This window comes from Eutrigla gurnardus (genome assembly GCF_963514095.1).
Source record: "Eutrigla gurnardus genome assembly, chromosome: 16".
NCBI classification, from domain to species: Eukaryota; Metazoa; Chordata; class Actinopteri; order Perciformes; family Triglidae; genus Eutrigla; species Eutrigla gurnardus.
The window spans coordinates 425,092-439,149 of NC_139927.1; the positions used below are offsets into that span (position 1 = coordinate 425,092).

General features: G+C 42.8%; 1 long non-coding RNA gene across 5 annotated transcripts in view; it reads right to left on the bottom strand.

Moving 5' to 3' along the window:
• Positions 1 to 3,092: 3,092 nt before the first annotated feature.
• Positions 3,093 to 14,058, bottom strand: part of LOC311027023 — a 92,583-nt gene continuing 81,617 nt past the window's right edge. Inside the window, exons 1-4 of one of the 5 annotated variants that reach the window (XR_014598544.1) lie at positions 12,020 to 12,216; positions 11,753 to 11,835; positions 3,500 to 3,518; positions 3,093 to 3,292 (exon numbers count right to left, since the gene is read on the bottom strand). This is a non-coding gene — a long non-coding RNA (uncharacterized lncRNA). Of the gene's footprint in view, positions 3,293 to 3,499; positions 3,519 to 3,725; positions 3,809 to 3,991; positions 4,207 to 9,926; positions 10,524 to 11,471; positions 11,491 to 11,752; positions 11,836 to 12,019; positions 12,217 to 14,058 lie in introns of those variants that run through there. The other 4 variants (XR_014598545.1, XR_014598548.1, XR_014598546.1 and 1 more) reach the window with 4 other exon arrangements.

Here is a 14,058-nt window from a genome sequence, read left to right on the forward strand (position 1 = left end):
AGAGTTTTTTAGAGACCATGCCCCGAGCACTGGTCCCTTCAGCTTATAGCTGTAGGGGCCAGTGCTCGGTGCGATTGCCCCGTGGCCCTAACTAGGAAAAAATCCTATGAATAACAATAGTGCTCGGGGCTTCGCCCCGAGCACTGGTCCCTTCAGCTTATAGCTGTAGGGGCCAGTGCTCGGTGCGATTGCCCCGTGGCCCTAATAAGTAGGAAAAAATCCTATGAATAACAATAGTGCTCGGTGCGATTGCACCGTGGCCCTAACTAATACTGAACCATGTTTTTGTTTAGAAACAGTAACATGTTCACATGTTTGCCTTTTACATGCAGTGAGGGAGGGGGAGAGGAGGGGCGGGGCCTAGTGAACCTGAGTGAGCGAAGTGAAAGAGGTGGAGAGGAGGGCTGCGTTCACAAACTCTGTGAAGAAAAGATTTGTTGAACTTATAGCAGAGAAACCGCCCCTAACAGCGACATGCTGTTTCTAAAGTGCGAGCAGGTTGTGTCACTTGACTCATCAGGAGAAAAAAAAATCTGTAATGTTTAATTGGACCGCAACGTTGACATTCGTCGTTCATTTCACACAATCTGAACTAATTCGCGTTCAAGTTGCAAACGCGTTGCAATCAGTTCAAAGTTCACAAGAGTTCAAAAGAACGCGTTCAATGAACGCGTTCTTTTGAACTTGATCATGCACAACACTGCACCTGAGGTGAGGGAGGAGTTGATCAGGGTGGTGAGGAATGGCAAGATGTCGTGTGAGATGTCTTGGAGAAGAGAGGAGGGAATCGGCTCGAGGGAGCAGGTACTGGCACGGTTAGATGTAACAAGTGCGTGAACGTCTTCAGAACATCCGAGTTGAGAGTTGGGGGAGATGTTTTCTGGGAGGGAATAGGCGTGAATGAGGAGCTGATGTCGTTTACTTTCTTGGTAAAGTAAGTTGCAAAGTCATTGGCAGTAAGGGAGGAAGGGGGGGGAGGGGTAGGAGGGGTGAGGAGGGAGGAGAACATGGAGAAGAGTTTCCTGGGGTTGGAGGCAGAAGAGTTTATCTTTGCCAGGTAGAAGGCAGATTTAGCTGCTGAAACAGTTGAGGTGAAGTCAGAGAGGAGGTGGTGGTAGTGAGCAAGGTCCTCGTGCTGGCCCGATTTCTTCCATTTTCTCTCTGCCGCTCGCAACAATGATCTGTTGGTTCGCAGAGGTTCAGACAGCCAGGGAGGGGAGGGATGATCGCGCAGGTCATGAGATAGGGGGACAGAGAGTGTCCAAAGAAGAGGAGAGTGAGGACATCAGGATGGAGGAGGCTTCCTCAGTAGGCATTAAGGAGAACTGTTCTGAGGATGGTAGCGAGGAGATAACAGTTGAGGAGAGAGCGGAGGGAGTGAGGGATTTCAGGTTCGGCGGATGGTGACAATTCGAGGCGTAGAGGGGAGGGATGTGGTGGGCTTCATGGGGAGGGAGAAAGTCACAAAGTGGTGGTCGGACATGGTGAGCGGGGTAACAGAGAGTGCCGAGATGCCACAGGATCTTGTGAAGACAAGGTCAAGTTGGTTCCCGGCGCGGTGAGTTGGTGGAGAGGGGGAGAGTGTAAGGTCAAATGCGGAAAAGAAGTCGATGAATTCAGATGAGTGCAGCCTCCCCGGATGGATGTTGAAGTCACCGAGGACGACGAGTGGTGTGCCATCATCAGGGGAGCAGCTCAGGAGGGCATCCATCTCATCCAAAAAGTCACAGAGAGGACCGGGTGGGCGATAGATCACTATGATGTTGAGTTTGAAAGGAAGGGTGACAGAGACGGCGTGGAATTCAAGTGTAGATCGGGGTAGGTGGTCCAGAGGAAGGACCTGGTAGGACCACTTGGGTGAGATGAGGAGGCCAGTTCCTCCTCCTCGCCCTGTTTGTCTTGGGGAGTGTGAAAACGAGTAGGCAGTTGAAAGGGCAGCTGGAGTGGCAGTGTTTTCTGGGGTGATCCAGGTCTCCGTGAGGGCCAGGAAGTGGAGAGACTGCAGGGAGATGGTATAACCACCATAATTACTGCTGTAGGAAGTTAAGGACGATAATAATATACATCCAATACGTAAAAAGCTCCGCTGCCAGGGTTCTCAGCCGCACCAAGCCTGGAGGCTCCTACACTTTTGTGTGGAGATGTTCTCCCCGTATTCAGCGTGGGTTTTCTCCGACGTCCTCCCACAGTCCAATACGTGCACGTTTGGTTAGTTGATGACTCTAAGTTTCCTGTAGCTGTGAATGTGAGCATCACTGGTTGTCTCTCTCTGTGTCAGGCCTGTGATAGGCTGGCATAGAGTTCTCAACGGGCCTGAAAATTACGACCCGACCCAACCCGACCCGACCCGGGCCGTGGCTTTTAAAGAAAGCCCGATGTAACCCGACACATCAACATGGATTATCTGCCCGAACCCGGCTCGCGGCCCGCCGCCCCCCCTTTTTTTTCTTCTCATACACGTATTATGATGACCAGAAAACGGCGACGGTGAATTCACCTGCGGCAGGTTTACTTTTCACCAACTCCATCTTCTTCTCCAGGCTAAAGGCGTGCACGCAGCGCCGTCACTGAACGGAAAAAATTAAGCCCGAGGTCCGACCCGACCCGAGTCACTTGCTTGTATTTTAGACCCAAACCTGCGGGTCCAGTCGGGTTTGTCGGGCCGACCTGACCCGTTGAGAACTCTAGGCTGGCAACCTGTCCAGCATGTACCCTGCCTTCACCCTGTCTGCTGGGACCGACTGTTACCATGGTTACAGATGATGCAAATCTGGATGGATGTTGGTGTTTTTGCTGGAGCCTCTTGAGTGTGTTACGAGTGAAGGTCCACTATTTGTGGTGTTGACAGAGTGATTGCTCTCAGGATTTAAAGAGAATTTTGACAAATATATCAAAACATGCTTCTGAAATAAATGCCCTACCCAAGTTTGAAATATTATCACAGGAAGAGCAAACGGACGGATATAGATGATATGTTAATCCTAAAAGAATTCCTCCTCCCATTACTTCCTGACAACAGATCATTTAAAAAACATTTAATTCAATTTTTAAATAAGACAATAGACAGAATTCAATTTTATATTTATTTTTTATTGATTATTTGTTCACAACACCATTCTCATCAACCACTTTAAAACTCCTCCTTCAACCAATTATGTCTTTAATTGGAACAGATGGTGTTGGCAGTTCACAATTCTTAGGTCTAAGAGCAAGAAGCAGACCCCACACAGTCCCCCCCTGGTTGTTACCAGACACAGAACCCCCCTGGTTGTTATTGCCCTCGAAGTTACCCCTGGTGGATGAAGAGAAGATTCAGCAGCAGAACATAATAATATAGAAGAGAAGAAGTTGAAGTAGTTGTGTTTGTACTAGTACTATGAGTTGTATCTCATTTACTTCCACAATTACATGAATGTTGCATTTAGTTTAATATTTATTGAAATGATAGTAGTTTCTTTGTTGAAAACACAATAACAATGGTAGAAACAGAAGTACTTACCCATTGTTTCCGTTGTGATCTAAATAGAGAAGAGAACAACAAGATTAGGTTAACTCTTCATGTTTAATCACAGAAAAACAGTAACAGTGTCCCAGTAACGTGTGTTTGTAGAGTAATCAGTATGAACACATGGTATAGTGGAGGGTTATAGACATTCATTGTACACACTCGTGTGTCGTAACTATGTATAAAATATGTTCTATGAATATAGATTCTGCGACTGTACCTCCATAGGAAGTGAAACCCCCTTCAACTTCAGTCATGAGGACGACCATGGACAACACAAGAAAGAGCGCGATGCACTTCATCCTGAAAAACAAGAAGCAAATATATGACAGGGGCCACAGTTAGTGACTTTTAAGAAGAAAGTTGTTAATTTTTACTCCTTTTATCATGCAGGTTTTAAGCCAGAATACATATCAACTGAACAGATGTCTAACAACTGTCCTGGTCCTACTGTCAGTAAATGAGGAATACATATTTAGTCCTTACCTTTCTTTGAGTCAAAGTATGCAGGAGGCTGTCAAAGAGAACTTGAGTGAGCAATGTGATGTAAATCTCTGTGATGGTCCAGTACATCCATGTCTCTTTTTATAGCAATGGATGAACTCCTTTAGTCATTGTTTACCCAGAATTTGGCAATCCAGGAAGGTAAACCAAACGCAGTCTCATTGCATGTTGCAATGTGATGGTAAATGTCTGATCTGTTATCTTTCCAAAGAAACTGAAAAAAACTGTCTTCTGACTTTTTTTGATATATTCTTAACAGTTTTTTAGTTCATTTTCTTCTCCAGCTTCCGTAGTTTTCTCTTTTCGTTCTGAATCAGAATAAAAAAAAAAACGATTTTTAAGACGAATTTTAAGACTTGAAGCCAAAATACAGCATGAGGTGAAATGGACAGGTGGAGTTCTAAAAACTATGATTCGTTTTTTGTAGTTTGAGTTAGTTATTGTAGATCAACTAGCTAATTCAACCGGTTCAGGAATATAGTTAACAGTTGCAGCAGAAGCTGAGACACATGGCTCATGGAGGCAGTTCAGGTACGTTAAAGACATCCTAAGATGGCTGCCGCTGCATGTGGAGGTGCAGCAGGCAGCAGTGCAGCAGGCAGGAACAAAATTCGAACAAAACCTGAAATCTACTGCACAGATACAGGGAAAATGATTGTGGAAGATGAGTTTTTAAACTTTCTTTTTATCAAGATCAAAACTGTGAAACAGGATGAGATTGTTTTGATGGCTGTGGACCATTTTGGATCAGAATGGATTACAAACTCCACCAAACTGCTCTTTGAACTGTGCCCAGGTATTACTCGCAAGCTGGTGGCTCACACTGGGCTGCAAAAAGACTCAAAGAACGTCAGGAGTTGCCTTAAGCTTCTCAATGAAGCTGGTGAAAATGTTCCTCGGTTTGTTTCCCATCATCTTGATGAACTACCACCTGTGAATTTTAACAGCCTTGATGTTTCCTGTTTGCTTGGCAAGATTGAACAACTAGGTGCGGATATTATCACCATGAAACAGGCTGTGTCTCTGCAGACAAACACCTGTAATGATCTGCGGATTATCACCACAGACATAAACCAACGTCTGGGTGCTATTGAGCAGCCTAAAATAAATCTGGAGAGAGGGCCTATTTCCCAAACCAACAAGCCTGGAACAAGTCAGAGAGCGTCCATTCACCAAGCCTGTGAGAAGACCCAAGATGGCATGGAGGGCCAGACCAGTGAGGAAGACTCAAGTCAGAAGGTGGAGAGTTCTGCCTCGGGCCTGGACGGGCCAACCAGCGCCGCAAAGGGAGACCCTCATGTGAAGTGGAGTGATATGGCAGCGACCCCACCCTGGAACCTGGTCCAGGACAAGAGGAGCCACAACCGTCGGAAACAGGTCCCCAAAAATGCTTCAGTAAAGCCCAAACCTCGCCTGAATCCTCCTAAAGGGAAGAAAACTGGTGGCATTGTTGGGACTGGTACTGGTGGAGACATCCAAGTCATAAAGTTTAAGCTGGTGAGTGTATTTGCAACAAAATTCTCACCTGATTTAGACTGAGACTTTGACTAGTTACATGAAAGATAAACTTGGGCGTGATGTAACCTGTCAAAAGATAGAAACTGTACAAAGCCGGTTCAGTTCATGTAAAATAACCGCAGAGTGCAAAGAAGTGGATGAAATGTACAACCCAGAGCTGTGGCCTGAAGGCACTTTTGTGCGGCGATTCTATGAGGCACGCAAGCCCAAGTCTACAGTGGGGCCAATGTCAGTGATGAATGTGCCTGTAATGGGGGCTGGGGTACATGATGCCCAGTGCTAGCCACAGTGATGGTGGTCAGAGTGGTGTCATACAACTCACGAGGCTTGCGCCTAGGACAGAGTGCTGGGGACAGAGCGCATCGTGTTGTTGTTGACCAGCTACTAGAGACCACAGACATTCTCTGCATGCAAGAGACATTTTTAGCCAAACAGGACCTTGATAAACTTAATTCTGTACACAGTGATTTTCATGGAGCAGGAGAGTCCACAACGGATTTAAGCACCAGAATGGTGCGTGGTAGAATACCTGGAGGTGTGGCCATTTTGTGGCGCAAGAAATATGATCCAATAATCAGTATTATCAGATTAGAGGTGGACTGGTGTATTGCAATTAAAGTTGTGCATGATATTAATGTTTTTATCATTTTAAATGTTTACACCCCATATGACTGCTACAAAAATGAAGATGAATATATGAATAGGTTGGCATTTTTAAACTCTTATATTAAGGAATGTACATATGCAAATATATTTGTGATGGGTGATTTGAATGCAGACATCTCTGACGATTAATCTCTCTTTGGTCAGCACTTGATGCAGTTCTGTCATGACAGTAAACTGGTTCTTTCCAGCATGAAATTCCTGCCTGTAGATAGTTATACTAACATCAGTGAAGCATGGCACACAACATCCTGGCTGGATCATGTAATCTGTACAGCCGATGCTCATGAAAGTCTGGAAGTAGTTGAAATTTTGTATGGGTTGACTACCACTGATCACTTACCTGTCTGACTGCAGCAGTTCAACAGAAGATGGTGCTAACAGGGTCAAAGTGGATTGGGCTAAACTATCTAAAGAGGATGTCTTGTATTATTGTGGGAGGTCAGATGTTCTCTTAAGGGAAGTACAGCTACCCATGGATGCTATTTTATGTCCAAATATTAACTGTGATGATGTCACTCACTGTAATGACCTATGTGAAATGTATAATAGTATAGTGAGCGCTATACATGAAGCCAGTAGACATCTACACACTCACCCCAGAAAGGTTAAGAATACCAAGCCTGGCTGGAACAAGTATGTAGCAGATCACCAAGAAGCCGCTAAGGCAGCTCATAGGACCTGGGTTATAGCTGGTAGACCCAGACAGGGGCCAGACTTAGAGCACAAGAAACTTACTAATGCTAGATATAAATATGCAGTGCGCTTTATTGGGAAGCATGAGCAAGCCGTAAGAGCTCATTCTATGGCTGAAAACTTGCTTGGTAACAATGTCACTGAGTTTTGGAAAGAGGTAAAAGCTACAAATAGGGCCAAAACAGTACTGCCATGCCACATTGAAGGTGTATCTGGTGCAGACAATATAGCAGAGCGGTGGAGGCAGCACTATGCAGCTCTGTTTAATTGTATCAAAAGTGAGCCCTATTGTGTGGGTAAGTTAAATGAGGAAGTGATTCATTTTACTCCCAACGAGGTTTATCATGCTATAGAGCAACTAGCTGATAACAAAGCTAGTGGCAAGGATAACATCACTGCCGAGCATCTTCAGTTAGCCAGCCCCAGAGTAGCAGCACTGCTGTCCATCTGCCTCACAGGGCTGATGACACATGGTATACTGCCAGACACCATGCTGACAGTCACATTAGTGCCAGTCATTAAGGACAAGGCAGGTAAAATAGGGAGTATGGACAACTATAGACCCATTGCCTTAGCCAGCATTCTTTCAAAGGTGCTAGAAAAGATGCTACTAGATAGACTGAGTGAGTTCATTTACACCACAAAAAATCAATTTGGCTTTAAGTCTAAGCACAGTACAGATCTATGTATCTATGCCTTGAAAGAAACTGTTGAATCCTACAGAGGTTAGGATCTATACATGGACAACCTGTCAAAGCAGTTGGGGAAGTGTAAGACAGGTTGTCTGATAGGGAACACTCTGTTAAACCATCTGATGTACGCAGACGATTTGGCTATTATGTCCCCCAGCACTGTTGGGTTCCAGCAGCTGTTGGATATATGCTCAGAGTATGGGGTTGAGTTTGACGTACAGTACAATGCAAAAAAGAGTGTTGTATTGATATGTAGGACCAAGGAAGATCAGAAGTTGCACTTTCCAATGTTTTACCTGTCAGGGCAATCCCTCTGTGTATCTAACTGTATAGGTGAGTCAATCTATGAAAAAAAAGGGCTTAACCCCAAAAAAATTGATACAAAAGGTTTTTCAATGGATTCTAGTAGTATTTGGTGTGCTGAATAACATACTAAAAGTATACCAAAATATACCTCCCAGAAAGCCCTCATTCCCAAGATGGCGGCCGAAATAGCGGCGGGGAGCTTGAAATGGCTATATCTCAAATTGAAAAAATGTTGCAAAGGAATTTTGGTAACACTTTCTATGAAGACCACATCTATAGTGCATTATGAGCACATTCATAGTAAATTATAATGCTCATCATAATCAATCATAATGCATTACAACTACACTCATAGACACACATAAAGCTTTATGATGCACTATATCAACAGTTAGGTTCTCATGACCGCAAGCAGCTCCCCTCTGTCACCCGAAGTTCCCGCACTGCCTTCATCCTCTTCCTCTGTGGCCCAGGCTGCCTCCTCCCCAGCTCTGTCCGGAGTTGCTTCCTGCTTTTGTGAGCGCAGTCCAGTACGTCTTCCGGTGTACCGGGTGGCCCCCTTCGACTGGCCATCCCACTTCTGACACCAAATGTCGGGGTTCGTTATTTTTCAATGGAAAGATGATGGCTCAGTCGGCGAACTTTAGTGCGGTGAATTTTATTTACACCAAACCAGGAATATTTACAATTTTTACAAAAATCACGGCAGCAACTGGGACCCACATGTCTCTCAACCAAAAAAGCCCTCTTCAAGTGAGCTGAGCTCCCTTTATATACCCCCTTTGCCCCTCCCCTGGGCAAACCAATTAACCCAGCATAGGGGTTTAGAAACATACTTGGAAAAAATTTGCCCCAAAACACATAAAACCAATTCACTTACACTCCAATATTATGGCACTAACAACCCTCCATATGGCTGCACCATTATTTACACTGGAAGTCTCTAATTTGACCATTTTCAATACAAACAATAATGTTAGTTCAGTCCGTGGTCACCTGACCTCCCAGCAGCAGGTGAGCGTGTGTGTGTGTGTGTATGTGTATGTGCCATGTAGGCGCCGAGTGTGCACCCTCGACGTCCTACCATGGGGAGAACAGAGTCCAGGAACTGGGAAAAAGTCTGTATAGCTGCTGAACTGCGAGATACAGGTCCCGGTCCACAGTTTTACCACGCGCTCCCGGCCCGGTCTCCGAGCTACGGAGCGAGAGAGAGAGCGCACACACAGGTCGGAGCATTACCGACGCTCTGCCACATTCCTCTTTCTCAGTTATGAAATTCAGTGGGTTTGAAGAAGATGACTCACGATGATTAAGGTGACTGACTTCTCTGTAGAGTGAATCAACATTAACTATAGAAGGTGTCCCAGGTGCAAACATGAATTCTTGTTTATTTGTGTCAACCCCGTGTGTTTGGTATATTATACATAGTATTACCGCCATATTTGAAATTTGATTTCAGACACAGAACTGATGATAATGTATTGTATTATATTATATTATGGAAATACTCTGTATTGTTATTCCTCTGAAAAGTTATGGTGGAAAATGATGTAGTGCCATCCATACAGAATCATTTGATGCTCTGTCACCAGTTTTAATATGTTGGTGTTTATATGGAAGCATATCTGTATAGTCCTGATTTGACTGTGTGCAGTGGCAAGAAGGGAAGCCGGTCACATGCAGCCATTTTGGTTTGTTGTTGTGGTGGTTGAAGCACAGGAGCGTAGTTGCATTTTGTTCCTCATGTTGTTAAATTTCTGTGATAACACTATTGTAGGGGCTTAAGGACAATATTAATATTCATAATGATATACAGTATATGAATATTTATATTAATATCTGCACTCTTTAATTAATTGGGGCACCACCTGTGGGTCAACAGGAATTTACAGAGTTCACTTTAATGACTGATGACCACTATTAATCAGTTGAGAACCATTCAATATAATTTCAATAAATCAATCTCGCTTCCTTAGATCATAAATCCTTGAAATAGGGATCTTTGCTTATTCTACTCAGAAGAAATATACACAGACAACAACTTAATGATATAGGGGTATTTATTGACCAACTAAGGATTAAAGAAAGTGAATATAATCATAACCAGGATGATGTAAAGCTGGATGGATGTTGGTGTTTTTGCTGGAGCCTCTTGAGTGTGTTATGAGTGAATATCCAATATTTGTGGTGTTGACAGTGTGATTGCTCTCAGGATTTAAAGAGAATTTTGACAAATATATGAAAACATGCTCCTGAAATAAATGCCCTACCCAAGTTTGAAATATTATCACAGGAAGAGCAAACGGGCGAATATAGATGATATGTTAATCCTTAAAGAATTCCTCCTCCCATTACTTCCTGACAACAGATCATTAAAAACACAAACATTAAATTACATTTTTAAATAAGACAATAGAAAGCATTAGATTTTATATGTATTGATTATTTGTTCACAACACCATTCTCATCAACCACATTAAAACTCCTCCTTCAGCCAATTATGTCTTTATTCTGGAACAGATGGTGTTGGCAGTTCACAATTCTTAGGTTGAAGAGGAACAAGCAGACCCATCAGGGGCTGCCACTGCTTGTTACCAGACACAACCCCCCCCTGGTTGTTATTGCCCACGAAGATACCCCTGGTGGATGAAGAAGAAGAAGAAGAAGAAGAAGAAGAAGAAGAATAAGAATAAGAAGAAGTAGTATTTGTACTAGTATTATGAGTTGTATCACATTTACTTCCACAATTACATGAATGTTGCATTGAGTTTAATATTTATTGTAACAATAGTAGTTTCTTATTTAAAGGTCCCATATTTTACTGATTTTCATCAATTTCACACAGCAGCTCCGTCTGTCATCGCCTACTTGGAGAGAGACGGAGACGATGCCGCTTACGCTAGCATGCGCCAATGTTTACGTGGATGTATCGCTATGGCTCGCCTATGTGGCTCAGGTGAAGTTGCTGGGTCCCGTATGGTTGGGACAGATCCTTTACGAGGGTCAGTGTCAATGCAAAGCCAGCTTTGTACCGACCCTCGTTACTGAAGCAGTCCGATGTGGAGTAGTTAGCACACACATACAAGCTAACACGGACCGTAGCCGGCACATTGTCATTAAAAATGAAACGCAACTGCCGTCTGTTCTGTTCTTCTGTAGCTGGGACAGAATATAAGCACTTATGTTGATTTGTACAACCAACAACAGAGCAATGTGCGTGTCTCTGACTGACGACATTGTGAAACACCGCTATCTCAGAGCTGTCTCACCGCAGGACACACCGAACTTCACCTCGGTGATGAACGCCCCCTCTCGATATCTCCTATCATCAGAGGAGTTCGGTTGAGAAACAAATGACTCACTTTGTTGCGTAACCACGGGAGCTGAATCTAAACAGCCCGTAAGTGCGCCATTGTACCAGTGGGGGCGCTGCAGAGACCATGCAGGAGTCGCTTGTTCTCCTCATTCTGGGAGTTGACAGGCTCAGGGAGGACCAGTTTGTAGGTGTAGAGACCAGAGAAAACCTGTTTTTCATAATATGGGACCTTTAAAAACACAATAACAATGGTAGAAACAGAAGTACTTACCCATGGTTTCCGTTGTGATCTAAATAGAGAAGAGAACAACAAGATTACGTTAACTCTTCATGTTTAATCACAGAAAAACAGTAACAGTTGCCCTTCATGGCAACATGCCATGTATCACTTCCTTATTAAATTGGTTGGTTATTCAAGTGATCGGCTAATGCTTGAAGTCCTGCGTTCAAACACTACAGTTGGAAAGTGCTTTTAGTTTTTGTGCTTCGCAAACTGGAAACATTCTACAACACACATTACACACTCTATGAATATAGATTCTGCGACTGTACCTCCTCTGATAATGACACCCCCTTCGACTTCAGCCATGAGGATGACCATGGAAAACACAAGAAAGAGTGCGATGCACTTCATCCTGAAAAACAAGAAGCAAACATACGACAGAGGCCACAGTTAGTGACTTTTAAGAAGAAAGTTGTTAATTTTTACTCCTTTTATCATGCAGGTTTTAAGCCAGAATACATATCAACTGAACAGATGTCTAACAACTGTCCTGGTCCTACTGTCAGTAAATGAAGAAATACATATTTAGTCCTTACCTTTCTTTGAGTCAAAGTATGCAGGAGGCTGTCAAAGAGAACTTGAGTGAGCAATGTGATGTAAATCTCTGTGATGGTCCAGTACATCCATGTCTCTTTTTATAGCAATGGATGAACTCCTTTAGTCATTGTTTACCCAGAATTTGGCAATCCAGGAAGGTAAACCAAACGCAGTCTCATTGTATGTTGCAATGTGGTGGTAAATGTCTGATCTGTTATCTTTCCAAAGAAACTGAAAAAAACTGCCTTCTGACTTTTTTTCTATAGTCTATAACTGTTTTCAATGTGTTTTCTTCTTCTCCAGCTTCCGTAGTTTTCTCTTTGTTCTGAATCAGAAATTTAAAAGAATGAAAACCTATAAAAGACTCAAGGCCCAAAATACAGAGTGTCCACAAAGACAAACAAAATAAATGCAAAAACTGGCAAAACATTCACAGACAAAAATAACTACAAAAACACTTAAAAACTGACAGCAGAAAGCGATTGGACCTATAGTCTAAAGTATATGATGCAGTTTTTCCTGCAATGTAAAGGGTACTTTATTCAGGTAGTACTCTGCATAGGCAGGTTCATGGTGGAAAGCTTCAGCACCAAACACTTCATTTCCTGTGTTCTTCTGAAAAAAAACTCAAGACTCACCTGTTCAGACTTCACCTCCTCGACTGCATAGCATGACCCACTAACACATGTCCTAAATGTAAATGTTAATGCATGTCAAGGAAAACACAAAATTCTCTGACACAAGTTCAGGTGCGTATACTTCTGTGAATGAAACCCCTTCATGTTATTCCTGCAGTTTGCAGCAAAGTAAACATCATGCAGAGATGAAAAGTACTACACTTTATAATGATGATTGATACCTCTAATGCAGAACTTAACTCAGATCTTCTACTTTCTTCCTCTTTCTCGGTTATGAAATTCAGTGGGTTTGAAGAAGATGACTCACGATGATTAAGGTGACTGACTTCTCTGTAGAGTGAATCAGGATCAAGACCAGATCATCATCATGGTGCAACATTAACTATGGAAGGTGTCCCAGGTGCAAACATGAACTCTTGTTTATTTGTGTCAACCCCGTGTGTTTGCTATATTATACATAGTATTACCACCATATTTGAAATTTGATTTCAGACACAGAACTGATGATAATGTATTATATATATTATATAATATATGTATTATATAATGATGCTCTGTCACCAGTTTGAATATGTTGGTGGTTATATGGAAGCATATCTGTATAGTCCTGATCTGACTGTGTGCAGTGGCAAGAAGGGAAGCCGGTCACATGCAGCCATTTTGGTTTGTTGTTGTGGTGGTTGAAGCACAGGAGCGTAGTTGCATTTTGTTCCTCATGTTGTTAAATTTCTGTGATAACACTTTTGTAGGGGCTTAAGCACAATATTAATATTCATAATGATATATAGGAATATTTATATTAATATCTGCACTCAAAGAATTGGGGCACCAGCTGTGGGTCAACAGGAATTTACAGAATTGAATTACTATGATGACCACTATTAATTAGTTAAGAACTAATTGTTAGATATTGATGATGTAGGAAGTTAAGGACAATAATAATATACATATCAATATGTATTAATATATATATTAATAGCACTCATTAATTAATTGGGGCACCACCTGTGGGTCAACAAGAATTTACAGAATTGGATGACTCTGATGACTTATCATTAGATATTACTGATGTAGGAAGTTAAGGACGATAATAATATACATCCAATACGTGCACGTTTGGTTAGTTGATGACTCTAAGTTGCCTGTAGCTGTGAATGTGAGCATCACTGGTTGTCTCTCTCCATGTCAGGCCTGTGATAGGCTGGCAACCTGTCCAGCATGTACCCTGCCTTCACCCTGTCAGCTGGGACCGGCTGTTACCATGGTTACAGATGATGCAAAGCTGGATGGATGTTGGTGTTTTTGCTGGAGCCTCTTGAGTGTGTTACGAGTGAAGGTCCACTATTTGTGGTGTTGACAGAGTGATTGCTCTCAGGATTTAAAGAGAATTTTGACAAATA